At 46.5% G+C, this 14,695-nt stretch overlaps 1 pseudogene; it reads right to left on the reverse strand.

The window, feature by feature from the left end:
* The window catches only part of LOC147119348 (uncharacterized), a 36,036-nt pseudogene extending 29,416 nt beyond the window's left edge, over positions 1-6,620 (reverse strand).
* Between the last annotated feature and the right edge of the window lie 8,075 nt (positions 6,621-14,695).

The following is a 14,695-nucleotide window of genomic DNA, read 5'->3' on the forward strand; positions in this document are numbered from 1 at the left end:
AGCATGGGTTAGATACAGAGTAAAGCTCCTTCTATACTGTCCCATGAAACACTCCCAGGGCAGGTACAGCATGGGTTAGATACTGAATAAAGCTCCCTCTACATTGTCCGATTAAACACTCCCAGGGCAGGTACAGCACGGGTTAGATACAGAGTAAAGCTCCCTCTACACTGTCCGATCAAACACTCCCAGGGCAGGTACAGCACGTGTTAGATACAGAGTAAAGCCCCCTCTACACTGTCCCATCAAACACTCCCAGGGCAGGTACAGCACCGGTTAGATACAGAGTAACGTGCCCACTACACTGTCCCATCAAACACTCCCAGGGTACGTACAGCACAACTCGAAGCTTCATTTTTTCTGCCACATAAAACACCACGATTTCGGGTTCATCATCGCTTATATGGGGAATATATCTCATCTATTCTGTTCCATCAAATACTCTAAACTCAGACATAATATGGTTACATACAGACTAAAGGTCCATGTACCCTTTTCAATTCAGCAATCCCAGGTCAAGCATAGCCTGCGTTTGACATCATAACACTCCTCTTTTGTAGCTCAATAATTCATCCTAACTCCAAATAGCAACAGATTGTCAATATATTGCCAACTGAAAAAAGTTCGAAGCGTGAGTCTCCCAATATTGTCCGGCCTGACATTAGGCAGTGGCCCAGTGGTTAATACCGGACAAAAAAAACCAATGATCGGAAATAAAAATTGAATTAATTATATCTTATAACTTTTGGACTGAAGACAGGGGGGGAATTTTCCTTATAGCTGTTAGATTGTTGCATATGCCCGACGGGTTTACTTTTGTCCTTCATTTATATCTGGGCTGCAGTTAGAAGAATTAATAGAGATAAAAGAATTCAGAAGTGCTATAGATTTCGAATTCCGATAGTGTATTTCACTTGAAGAGTGTTGCAATTCAAAGTTTCAGATATCGTGGTCTGTTTGTATCCGAGTGCTATGAGCGTGCAAACATTTAGAAGTGCCTCACTTAATCTCAGCTCTCCCACGCCCTGCTCATCTGTGCATTTCAAACAATTTTACCTTACGTGCCACTCACGTGCAGTCATGAGCACACTGATGACGAGTGTTTTGACCAAGAGCAGTCTGATGAAGAGCAGGGACAATCCCATATCAGTCAACCCTGCCTCGCGGGAGATAGAACAGTGAGATTAAAACAACTTCACCCAATATTGAATTGACAACATATCAACAGAATGTTATTTTCAAAAAGATTCAGCACAATCGCATATATTTACACATGTGTCTATCCGTTTGTGTATGTGTGTGTGTGTATTTGTATCCGTGACTGTGTGTGGCTATATATATGTGCATGTGTGTGTCTGTTTTCTATGTGTATGTGTGTGTCGGTTATCTGTGTGTATGTGTCTTTCTGTGTGTGTGTGTGTCTATCTGTGTGTTTTGTGTCTATGTGGGTATGTGTGTCATTTATGTGTGCGTATTTGTGTTTGTACGTATGTCTGTGTGTTTGACAGTGTGTGTTTCGTACCTAGGTGCATGTATTCCCCTCTATGTATAGAAATCCGTATATGCTGTTTGTGTTTCCAGAAAGATTATTTGCAAAGCACGTTCCATTAATTTCTTGATAATAGATGGGGGCGGGGAGAAGGAAATGTGAATGTTTAAACTCCTCAACGCCTCGGATTATTATAATGGGGGAAGACACAATAAATAAAAGCAGAATGGTGAAAGAAAGAGATTTGAAGTGTAGTCGCTGTTGTAATGTAGGGAAACGCAGCAGCCAGATTGCGCTCAGCAGGATCTCACACACAGTAATATGATAATGACCAGATATTCTGCTGTTAGCCTGGTGGTTCACGTCATAATATTGGCTCAGGACACCGGGGAGAACACGTTTGCTCTGTTTCAAAATAGTGCCATGGGATATTTTACATCCGCCTGGAAGGGTAGACAAGGCCTCCGTTTAACGTCTCATCCGAAAGTTGGTGCAGCGACGGTGCAGCGCTCCCTCAGTTGACCTTGTGCTGAAATCCTTGGATTGGGACATGATAACCAACTCATTCGATATAGTTAGGGATCTGCTATTACCCGTGGGACGAAATATTCAATCCGACAATTTATTCATTTGATAGTGAATAAAAACCTGAACGCACCCGCGGCCTGTGGCATCCTTTCAGTTCGCGAATCGATGGATTGATTCCGAGGGATCTTCTCTGAACAGTCCTGCAGCTCCGGTCCTAAACAGAAATGTATAGAATATCCACATGATTCACAACTCGCTGAGAAATCAAAGAAGAACATATCGACATTCACCAGAGATAGAAATACTCGCACTTTCACGGCGCTGTATTCCGTCTCCTGGATGAACTTCAATGGTTTCCCCCAGTCCCGGGTGCCAGTATATAATCTAGGCTAACACTTCGGTACAGGACGGGGCCAAGCGCTGCATTGTCCATGGTGCTGCCTGTCGGAAAGGTACAGCCGAGACCCTGAAGGCCTGTGCAGGTTGGGGTGAGAGGTATCACGAGGTGTCGGTAGTTGTCCCGCATATCTGACCAACAAGGACCCCTCGCTCAACGCACTGAACGAACTCGCCCTTTGTGGGTCTCTGAAGTGTGAGACACTGACTGCAGCAACTGCCAACAAAACAGTGACTTCATTTGGAAAGTTAGCGTGCGATATGAACCCTTCTTTCTTCCTCCCGGTGACCTTTGGTTGTTAAATAACAAATAATTCAATTTGTAGCACCTTTCCGACGTAAGAAAGCGCTTCACAGACATTGAAGTACTTTTGAAATGTAATCGCTGTTGTAATGTAGGAAACGCGGCAGGCAGTTTGCACACAGCAAGCTCCCACAAACAGCAATAAGTTAAATGACTCGATCATTCTTTTGTGTGATACTGGCTGAGGGATAAATATTGCCCAGGTTTTATTCGAAATGGTTGGCGTGGGATCTTTTATGTCCACCTGAGAGAACAGACGCGGTCTACGGTTTAATGTCTCATCCGCAGTACTACACCAGGAGTTTTAGTCTGGATTATGCGCTCAAGTCTCTGGAGTGGGACTCGAAACCAACACCTTCAGATTGAGAGGCGAGAGCGCAATAACTGCGCCACGGCTGTTATCTGCTGCTCGGGATTAATAAAGTCCAATGGATCATGGGATCAATAAAATATTGAAACACACCTTTTCCATAATCTGTTTGCAGGGCGGTCCCGTCAGGCGCGGTGACGTGTTCCACCTTGCAATCGTTCACATCCCCGGGTCTCCATCTGTCTATCGGTAGAAAATCAGCCGCTGTGTATCTGCCGTCTCCCGTGTACAGAGGGGCTGATCCCAACCCCCTGACTGCGGAGGACGAAGACTTCATGGACACGGTCATTTCTTTCGGATAGAAATCCGTCACCAAGCAAACTGCGGCTGCGTCGCCGCCCTCAGTCAGGTCGCCGCCCTCAGTCAGAGCGCCTCTTGGAGGGAAGAAGAGGTGGTTTTTTGGCCTGGAATATTTGCTGAGCTCTGTAATTGGAATTTGATAACGTCACTATCTGGAACACTATTAACATAGAAATAGAAGAATATATATTAACCTTCACTACCTTTCGAAAACGTACATCTGCACAGGACCCGCCAGACATAGCAACAGCAAAATAAATGTTCGTTTAACCATTGGATTAATATAATTTTCAACAGGGCTGGTTTTGGTGGAATAAACAAGACAGGTTAACGAGCAGCAGATTTGGAAAAATAATGGTGAAAGTCAGCGACCCCTGAAGGTTAATACTCCCACAGCGTGCAGAAACTGAGAAAAACTTTTGTTCCGCATAGATGGTTATAGGAGTCCAGATACACGGATTATTAAAGACCCAAGTACAGGTGCAAAGGACAATTGATAAAAGGGGAATTATATTCTGGCTTAAATAGCTAAATTATGACTACAGGATTCCCTTGAGTTTAGAAGGTTGAGGGATGATTTAATTGAGCTGTTTAAAATACTAACGGGAATCCATTGAGAAAAACTATTTCCTCTGGTAGGGGAATCCAGAACAAAGGGGCACAACCTTAATATTAAAGCTAAGCCGTTCGAGAGTGAAATCAAAAAGAGTTTTTCACACAGAGGTTAGTGGAAATCACAGAATCGTAGAAGATTGCAGCTCAGAAGGAGGCCATTCTGCCAATCGTGCTTGTGCCAGAACTTTCACAGAGCAATTCAGTCAGTCCCAGTCCTCTGCTCTTTCTCCATAACTCTATATTTTTCCCTTCAACCATTTATTCAATTCCCCTTTGAAAGTTGCACCACGCTTTCAGGCAGTGCATTTAAGATCACAACAACTTGCTGCGTAAAACAATCGACACGTTGCCTCTAGTTCAATTGCCAATCACCTTAAATCTCTGTCCTCTGGTTACCGACCCTTATGCCACTGGAAACAGTTTCTCCTTCTTTACTCCATCAAAACCTATTGAACACCTCTATTAAATCTCCGCTTAACCTTCTCTGCTCTAAGGAGAACGGCCCCAGCTTCTCCAGCCTCTCCATATAACTGAAGTCCCTCAGCCCTCGTAACATTCTAGTGATTCCCCTCTGCGCCCTCTCTAAGTCCTTGACATCCGTCCTAAAGTTTTGTGCCCAGAAATGAATGCAATACTGCAGTGTTTTATAAAGGATTAGCATATATATCCCTGCTTTTGTACTCTATGCATCTATTAATAAACCTGAGGATCCCATACGCTTTTTGAAAAGCCTTCTCAACTTGTCCTGCCACCTTCAACGGTCTCTCTGATCCTGAACCTACTTTAAAATTGTATCACTTCGTTTATGTTGTCTCTCTTCATTCTTCCTACCATAATGTGTTACTTCACATTTCTCTGGAATTCTCGTCCCCAAAATGGCTGAGGATGCTCGGGGTCAATTGAAATTGTCAACTGTTAGGGATAAGGTCCAATGGAGTTGAGGTAGAGATCAGCAATGATTTGACGGAACAGGCCCGATGGGCTGAACGGCCTTCTCCGGCTCCTGTGTTCCGGTGGTCATATGAAAGAGCGAGCAATCGGTGAAAGATCCAGGCAGGGGCCTATTGGCGCCTATGGGTTCAGATCCTCAGGACATAGTTGATATTTGGGTGTTGTGGTGGAGAGACAGGGCAGGAAGTAAAAACCGTTAAAAAGAATGAAGAAGAAAGTGAATGAAAAGGAGAATATTAGTATTGATCCTTACTTGGCTCCACAATGACCCTGACCCTGTCTCTGAACATGAGCGTCTCTAATGTCGGCTCCTGTCGCTAGGAGACGCAGTAATAAATCCCGCTGTCCTTAATCTCGGCTTTCTGGATTCTTAAGGATGTTTTCTTCTTGTTGCGGATGATCAGCTCATACCTGCCCTTGTTGCGCTGCTTCCGCTTGGTGCTCAGTATCAGCACCAGGGGGCCGCTCTCTATCTCCTCTTGTTTAAACCACAACAGCAAGTCCCGCTCGGGCAAATTTGCGCCAGTCTCGCACCGCAGTTCCACGGCGTCCCCTTCGGCCGCCGAGATAATGCCCGGCGTTTGCCTCAATACCCCGATCGAGTGCCCCTCTATTAAAACAGGATAATCAGAAGGTAATGATTTTTCATGGAAACTGAATAGGTGCCACACTTGGCTCAACGGTAGCACTCTCGCCTCTGGGTTCAAGTCCCACTCTAGAGTCTTGAGCCCATAATCTGGGCCGATGCTCCCAGTGCCAGGACTAAGGGAGCGCTGCACTGTCGGAGGTCCCGACATTCGGATGAGGCGTTAAGCCGAGGCCCTCTCAGGCGAACGTAAAAGATCCCACAGCACCAGTTCTCACCAGTATCCCCGGCAATGTTTATCCCTCAACCAACATCAACCTAGAGGTGATGGGTTTAAATGTCAACAGAGCAGATTGTGAGATTGAATTTAATAAATCCGGCAATTGCTGGACCATCGCCAGAAAACACTGTGAAAACTGATGAATGTTTGCATAAACCCAAATGGCGCAACAAAGTAGTTAATGGAAGGGAACCTGCCGTCCTATTCAGTCTACATGGGGCTCCTATCCCGCATCATGTGGTTGGCTCTGAACGCCCGCTGAAGTGGCCGAGCAAACAACTTCGTTGTGGAGCAGGTCAACTAACCACGGCCACTAAATATCTGCCGTGCCGGCGTTGCCACCTACCTCCTGCCCTCCCACAAAGCCCTGCAAATCGTTCCCTTTGAAGTAAATATTAAAATCCATTTTGAAAGTTATTATTGAACCTGCTCCCACCAGCCTTTCAGGCCATGCATTCCAGATCATAACAACTCGCTGCATTAAGCACTCAGCTCCCCTCTGGTTGTTTTTCATCTCTCTGATTATTTTCAACTTGTGTAAATATATTTAAAAAGTAGCTCTTATTCCAATTTTTTTCGGTGGAAAAATGACCAAAAAACCCTAACTCGGGATAGTCACATAACCGAGTGGTTAATGCTGTGGTCTCCATAATTCTTGCAACACCTGCAAATATTTTGTTTTTAAGCTGGAATTTTAATCCATCCTTTTGTTACACACACACAGACTAACCTTAAGAAAGCGGCAAGGTACATACGTTGGGAATAAACCCAGAGAGTCAGCGGCAATAACACGGTCTCCATTTCAACCGAGAGTGCCCCGTGTGCTCTTTCACCGCCCGGGCAACGCAACTGATGGCGTCTGAAGCGAGCAAAGTGTCGCCTCTCCCGAGCATTGGAATCAGCGAGTGCATCTCGTCTCTACTTCCCCTACGTCAACACTCAAGATCTCACACCGTGTTCTGCGCTCCTTCTACATCCTGCTTGATGTTGCAAGAATTAAAATCTAGGCCCGAATCTCAAGGAGGCCAGAAATGTGAAAGAAAATATAAAATGCCAAGCCCTCACAGTAAAATCCGTCTCGCTTTCACACGGCCGTTTTGTGCCAGCCTTATCTTAGAGGCAACACTCTGTCTTCTGAGTCATAAGTTTGCAGAGCACAAGCCGCACTCCAGAAACTTGAGCAAGTAACATGAGTTGATAGTCACCCTCCTTAAACCAAGGCTCAGTCTCTCCTCTCAGGTGGATGTAAAAGAACCCGCAGAGCTATTCGAAGAAGATTGGAGGGATTTCTACCCGTGTCATGGCAAATAGTTATTCCTCAGCCGACACTAACAAAAATCAAACTCTTATCTGGTCATCGTCACATTTCTGTTTGTGGGATCTTGCTCTGCCTTTCGGCACAATGTGTCTTACAGGAATATTGGAAGTGCAGTCTGCCATTCAGCCCTTCTAGCCTGCTCCACCATTCAATTAGATCATGACGCATCTGTATCTCAACTCCAGCTACCCTCCTTGATCCCGTAACACTTAATAACCTTTCCTAACGAAAGCGTATCAATCAATCTCTGCGAGCAAACAAAAATTAATGCTACTGCCTGTTAAAGCTTTCGCTTCCTTATTAATTCTCGGGATGTGGGCGTCGCTTGCCCATCGCCAAGTTGCCCCTTTCTGGTGGGCCTTCTACTTGAACCACTGCAGTTCTACTCGTCTGAGCGGTTTGCTTCCACTGAATGGCTTGTCAGGTCACTTCAAAGGAGAGTTAAGAGTAAACTATATTGGTGTGGGGACTGGCGTCACATATAGACAAAGACCGAGACAGGATGCCAGGTTTCCTTTCCTAAAGGACATTGGTGAACCAACTGGGTTTTTTACAAGAATCCGACAGCATCACGATCACTTTTACTGATACCAGATTGTTTATAGATACAAAGGTGAGGCTGTGCACAGTGAACGATACAAAGAGAAATCTATAGATGGAGGTAGATAAAGTGAGACTGAGCATAGTGATACCGAGAGAATCCAACAGACCGAGCTAAGTAAAGGTGAGACTGAGTGCAGTGTTACAGAGAGACACCAACACAGGGCGACAGATTAAGGTGAGACTGAGAACAGTGATACCGAAAGAATCCAACAGATGGAGCTAAGTAAAGGTTAGACTGGGTACAGTGATACAGAGAGACACCAACATAGGGCGATAGATTAAGATGAGACTGAGCACAGTGATACCGAGAGAATCCAACAGACCGAGCTACGTAAAGGTGAGACTGAGCACAGTGATACCGAGACAATCCAACAGATCGAGCTAAGTAAAGGTGAGAGTGAGAACAGTGATACAGAGAGACAACAATAGAGGGCGAAAGATAAAGGTGTGACTGAGCGCAGTGAAACAGAGTAAAACAAATATAGGGGGTAAATAAAGGTCAGACTGCACACACAGACTTCAAGCTACACAGTCTCACAAGTGAGCATGATAATGTTCGGGAATATGTGGATTGTAAAGGGAATGGGGCGATGGGGAGACAAGAGCAGAGGGAAAAACTCTACTGATGGGGAAACATCATTGTAAAGAGAGGTAATAAAACAGACAGATAACAGAAAAAATGCAAAGGAACTTGTGAAATAATACAATGATTTCATGAAAGGAAGATCTGAACAATGTACCTATGCAGGTGAGTGAGGCCCCCATCGGTGGATCAGCCCAGGCCATTTCTGAGTCCAGTGCTGAAATGATTATCCCGAGACAGCAGCCGTGAGACCTGTTTTCCATGAATCTATAAAAAAACACTGAACATAAACAAGTCACACAACGAAATTACAACCTTCTGAGAAATAGGGCCTCACATTAACCATATTCCATAGAGCACTGACGGTGTAATATTGCTCAAAACTTGTGATCCAGTAAACATATGCAGCACCTTAATAACAACAGAAAATGCTGGAAAAACTCAGCAGGCCAGGCAACATCCGTGGAGAGAAATTAGAGTTGACGTTTCGGGTCGAAACCCTTTTTCGACCCGAATCGTCAACTCTAATTTCTCTCAAACGGATGTTGCCTGGCCTGCTGAGTTTTTCCAGCATTTTCTGTTGTTATTTCGGATTCCAAGCATCTGCAGTATTTTGCTATCATACATATGCAGCACCTTCACCGAATCAGCCCTGCTTAGATGATGTACCCAGAAATTCGGGTCTCCACGGGTGAGTACACATGGGGTACTCACCCGTAAGCCCAATGGAAGTGCCGGTTTCCTGCATACACTGCGCATGTGTGGGAAACCGGCACTTCCGTTCCCCTGAAAGTAGGAGATCAGAGTTGGAACGCGTGTGCAGGAGAGGCAGCGCGTGCGCATCGAACTTAGGTTATTTTGCAGGTTTTCCCGGGAGGGTAAGTCTCCAGAATTTACACATTTATAAAGCAGTCATAAGGCCTGCTTTTTACAAGGTAAGTGGTGAATTAATTAAAATTAAAACATTTTTTCCACAGGTTTATTATTTTTAAATACTTTAAAGAAAGGTAATTTGCGACCACAATGTTCAATACTCACAGGATATAATTTGATGAGGCAAAGGCTTATAATGAATATATGGCGGTAAACAAAGGCACAGTTCGTGTTTCTTTCATCCGTGTGTTCAGAATAGTGTGACTGCACCAGTCTCACAGAGGAGCAAGGATTTAGGTAGGGAAGGGGAAAAACATGCATCCAATGATCTTCGTTGTTTGCAATGTGATTGAAGTAACCCGGGTGAGGATATATTAAATAACAACAGAAAATGCTGGAAAAACTCAGCAGGCCAGGCAACATCCGTGGAGAGAAATTAGAGTGACGTTTCGGGTTTAACCCTTTTTCAAACTGGAAAGGAAATAAAATAGATCGAAGGCAGGGCTGCGATCGAACAAAAGAAGTAAAAGAAGTAAAAGAGACATTAAGAGGTATTCAAAACCAGACGAGATGGTAATAGGACAGTGGAGACAAAAGACAGCAAGATTAGGTGTGAAGTGTACTGGCAGGATAAGAGACAGCTGCGGTGTGGGAGAGAGAAAAAAAGGAAAGGGGGGGAAGGGAAGATCCAAAACAAAGGGGTGGAAAAAAAATATAAGTAAAAATGTAATAGGGGCCGAGCTTATCATCTGAAATTGTTGAACTCAATATTGAGTCCGGAAGGCTGCAAAGTGCCTAATCGGAAGATGAGGTGCTGTTCCTCGAGTTTACATTGAGCTTCCGTGGAACAATGCAAGAGGCCAAGGATGGTGAGGTCCAAGTGGGAATGGAGCAGTGCATTAAAATGACAGGCGACCGGAAGCTCAGGGTCACCCTTACGGACTGAATGGAGGTGTTCCACAAAGCGGTCACCCAATCTGCATTTGGTCTCCCCAGTGTAGAGGAGACCACATCGTGAGCAGTGAATACAGTATACTAGATAGCAAGAAGTACAAGTAAATCGCTGTTTCACCTGGAAGGGGTGATTGGGGCCCTGGACAGTGGGAAGGGGGGAGGTATAGGGGCAGGTGTTACATCTCCTGCGCTTGCACGGGAAGGTGCCAGGCGAAGGGGAAGGGCTGTTGGGGGTGATAGAGGAGTGCACTAGGGTGTCTCAGAGGGAGCAGTCCCTACGGAATGCTGGAAGGGGAGGGGAGGGGAAGATTCGTTTGGTGGTGGGATCACTTTGGAGGTAGCGGAAATGGCAGAGGATGATCCATTGGATGTGGAGGCTGGTGGGGTGAAAGGTGAGGACAAGGGGAACCCTATCGTGGTTCCGGGAGGGAGGGGCAGGGGTGAGGGCAGAAGTGTGGGAGATAGAACGGACACGGTCGAGGGCCATGTCAACCACGGTAGCGGGGAATCCTCGGTTGTGGAAAAAGGAAGACATGTCGGAAGCACTGGCGTGGAAGGTGGCATCGTCGGAGCAGATACGGTGGAGATGGAGAAACTGGGAGAATGGAATAGAGTCCTTACAGAAGGCGGGGTGGGAGGAAATGTAGTTCGGATTTCCAGCATCTGCAGTATTTTGCTATCGTACTGAGGATATATGAAGTTCTTTGTTGTATATGAAAGGACCACATGTTCCAAATATTACACGTGCCTCTTCTCAACCCAGTCATGTGCTCGCTTTATATCTTGGAGAGGATTTTTTCCCATCGCCAAAGAGGGACTATCAGTAACCCTATGATACTTTCACGCTTCTCTTGGTGAAGTTCAGGTCTTTGGTTATGGATACCGCAGAGGTTAAAATGACACAGAAAATCAGGAGGCGCCATACTGATACAAAAGTAGTCAAGGAACTGCATCATGTTAGGAAGTAGACCATCATAAACATGAGGATGTCATACATCATCTTTCAGCTCCATCCATCCACCCATCCATCCATTCATCCATCCATCCATCCATTCATCCACTCATCCATCGATCCGTCCATCCATCCGTTCATCGGTCTAGTAATCAAAACATTCAGGCATCCAACTACACATCCATTCCTATATACGGCAGAGTAGTGGTAATGTCACTGGGCTAGTAATCCAGAGGCCTGAACTAATGATCCAGCGACGTCAGTTCAAATCCCACCACGGCAGCTGGGGAATTTAAGTTCAGTTAATTAAATAAACCTGGAATTAATAGCTGGTACCAATAATGGTAACCATGAAACTATCGGATTGTCATAAAATCCCATCTGGTTCACTAATGTCCTTTAGGGAAGGAAATCTGCCGCCCTTACCTGGTCTGGCCTATATGTGACTCCAGACCCACAGCAATGTGGTTGACTCTTAACTGCCCTCTGAAATGGCCTAGCAAGCCACTCAATTGTATACAACCGCTACAAAACATAATAAGAATGAAACCAGATGATCGACCTTGGCACCGGATATGGGCATGGCAACAGTGCACCCAGCCTAGTCAACCCTGCAAAGTTCTCCTCACCAACATCTGGGGACTTGTGCCAAAATTGGGAGATCTGTCCCACGGACTAGTCAAGCAACAGCCTGACATAGTCATATTCACAGAATCATACCTTTCAGCCAAACTCCTCCATCACCATCCCTGGGTATGTCCTGTCCCACCGGCAGGACAGACCCACCAGGGGTGGCGGCACAGTGTTATACAGTCCGCAAGTAGTGACACTGGGAGTCCTCAACATTGACTCCGGACCCCATGAAGTCTCATGGCTTCAGCTCAAGCAGTGGCAAGGAAACCTTCTGCTAATTATCACCTACCGCCCTCCCTCAGCTGATGAATCATTACTCCTCCATGTCGAACGCCACTTGGAAGGATCACTGAGAGCAGCAAGGGCACAGATTGTACTTTGGGTTGGAGGACTTCAATATCCATCACCAAGAGTGGCTCGGTCACACCAAGGCTGGCCGAGTCATGAAGGATATCTGTGCCTGTGGCAGGTGGTGAGGGAAAAACCTACTTAACCTCGTCCGCACCAATCTACCTGTTGCATATGCATCTGTCCATGACAACATTGTTAGCAGTGACCACCGCACAGTCATTGTGGAGACGATGCCCCATCTTCACACTGAGGACACCCTCCATCGTGTTGTGTGTCCCACCGTGGTAAATGGGATAGATGCAGAACAGACCTAGCAGCTCAAAACGGGGCATCCATGAGGCGCTGTGGGCTATCAGCAGCAGCAAAATTGTATTCCACCACAAACTGTAACCTCATGGCCCGGCATACCCATCACTCTACCATTACCACTAAGCCAGGGGACCAACCCATGTTCAATAAGGAGTGTAGAAGAGCCTGCACCGGGCGTACCTAAAAATGAGTTGCCAACCTGGGGAAGCTACAACACAGGACCACATGCATGATAAAAAGCGGGAGCAGCATGCTACAGACAGGGCTAAGTGATCCCACAATCAGCAGATCAGATCAAACTCTGCAGTCCTGCCACATCCAGTCGTGAATGGTGGTGGACCATTAAACAACTAACAGGAGGAGGAGGTTCCATCAATATCCCCATCCTTAATGATGATGGAGCCGAGCACATGAGTGCAAAAGACAAGGCTGAAGCGTTAGCATCCATCCTCAGCCAGAAGTGCCGAGTGGATGATCCATATCGGCCTACTCCCGAGATCCCCACGATCACAGAAGCCAGTCTTCAGCCATTTCGATTCAGTCCACGTGATATTAAAAAATGGCTGAGCGCACTGGATACAGCAAAGGCTATGGGCCCTGTCAACATCCCGGCTATTGTGCTGAAGACCTGTGCTCCAGAACTAGCCACGCCTCTAGCCAAGTTGTTCCAGTACAGCTACAACACTGGCATCTATCTGACAATGTGGAAAACTGCCCAGGCATGTCCTGTCCGCGAAAAGCAGGACAAATCCAACCTGGCCAATTACCACCCCATCAGTCTACTCTCAATCATCAGCAAAATGATGGAAGATGTCATCGACAGTGCTATCACGCGGCACTTACCAATAACCTGCTCACTGATGCCCAGTTTGGGGTCTGCCAAGACCATGCGGCGCCCGACCTCATTACAGCCTTGGTCCAAACATAAGCAAAGGAGCTGAATTCCAGTGGTGAGGTGAAAGTGAATGCCCTTGACATCAAGGCAGCATTTGACCGAATGTGGCATCAAGGAGCCCTAGTAAAACTGAAGTCAGTGTGAAAACCCTCCACTGGCTGGAGTCATACCTTGCACAACAGAAGATGGTTGTGGTGATTGAAATTCAATCATCACAGCCCCAGGACATCGCTGCAGGAGTTCCTCAGGGCAGTGTCCTAGGCCCAACCATCTTTAGCTGCTTCATCAATGACCTTCTCTCCAACATAAGGTCAGAAATGAAGATTATTCACTGATGAGTGCACAGTGTTCAGCGCCATTCACAGCTCCTCAGATAATGAAGCAGTCGATGCCCTCATGCAACAAGACCTGGACGACGTTCAGGCTTGGGCTGATTAGTGGCAGGTAACATTCGCGCCACAGAAGAGCCAGGCAATGACTATCTCCGACAAGCGAGAGTCTAACCACCGCCCCTCGACATTCAATGGCATTACCATCGCCGAATCCCACACCATCAACATCATGGTGGTCACCATTGACCAGAAACTTAACTGGACCAGTCACATAAATACTATGGCAACAAGAGCAGGTCAGAGGCTAGGTATTCTGTGACGGGTGTCTCACCTCCTCACTCCCCAAAGCCTTTCCACCATCTACAAGGCACAAGTAAGTAGCGTGATGGAATGCTATCCACTTGCCTGGATGAGTGCAGCTGCAACAACACTCAAGAAGCTCGACACCATCCAGGACAAAGCAACCCGCTTGATTGGCACCCCATCCACCACCTTAATCATTCACTCCCTCCACCACCGGCATACTGTGGCTGCAGTGTGTACCATCTACAAGATGCACTGCAGCAACTCGCCAAGGTTTCTTCGGCAGCACCTTCCAGAACCGCGACCTCTACCACCTAGAAGGGCATGGGCAGCAGGCACATGGAACACTATCACCTCCAGGTTCCCCTCCAAGGCACACACCATTCTGATTCGGAGTATATCGCCGAACCTTTAACGTCGCTGGGTCAAAATCCTGAAACTCCCTACCTAACAGCACTGTGGGAGTACCTTCACCACACGAACTGCAGTGGTTCAAGAAGGCGGCTCACCACCACCTTCTCAAGGGCAACTGGAGATGGGCAATAAATACTGACCTTGCCAGCGACGCCCACATCCCAGGAACGAATAAACAAAAACATCCATCCATCCACGCCAACGTGCAAGTTTACCCCTTCAGCTGCATACTCTCTGAGGTGGTCTGTCTGTTTGTCTGTCTGTTTGCCTGTCCGTCTGTCTGTCTAAGGATTGTAACGTGCTGGACAGACCCTCCAGCTGTCTGTTGCTACTGACAGGATGTCTGAGACGCTGGA

Source organism: Somniosus microcephalus, chromosome 4 (assembly GCF_052327205.1).
Source record: "Somniosus microcephalus isolate GS21.2 chromosome 4, FLI_Smic_1.0, whole genome shotgun sequence".
Lineage (NCBI taxonomy): Eukaryota > Metazoa > Chordata > Chondrichthyes > Squaliformes > Somniosidae > Somniosus > Somniosus microcephalus.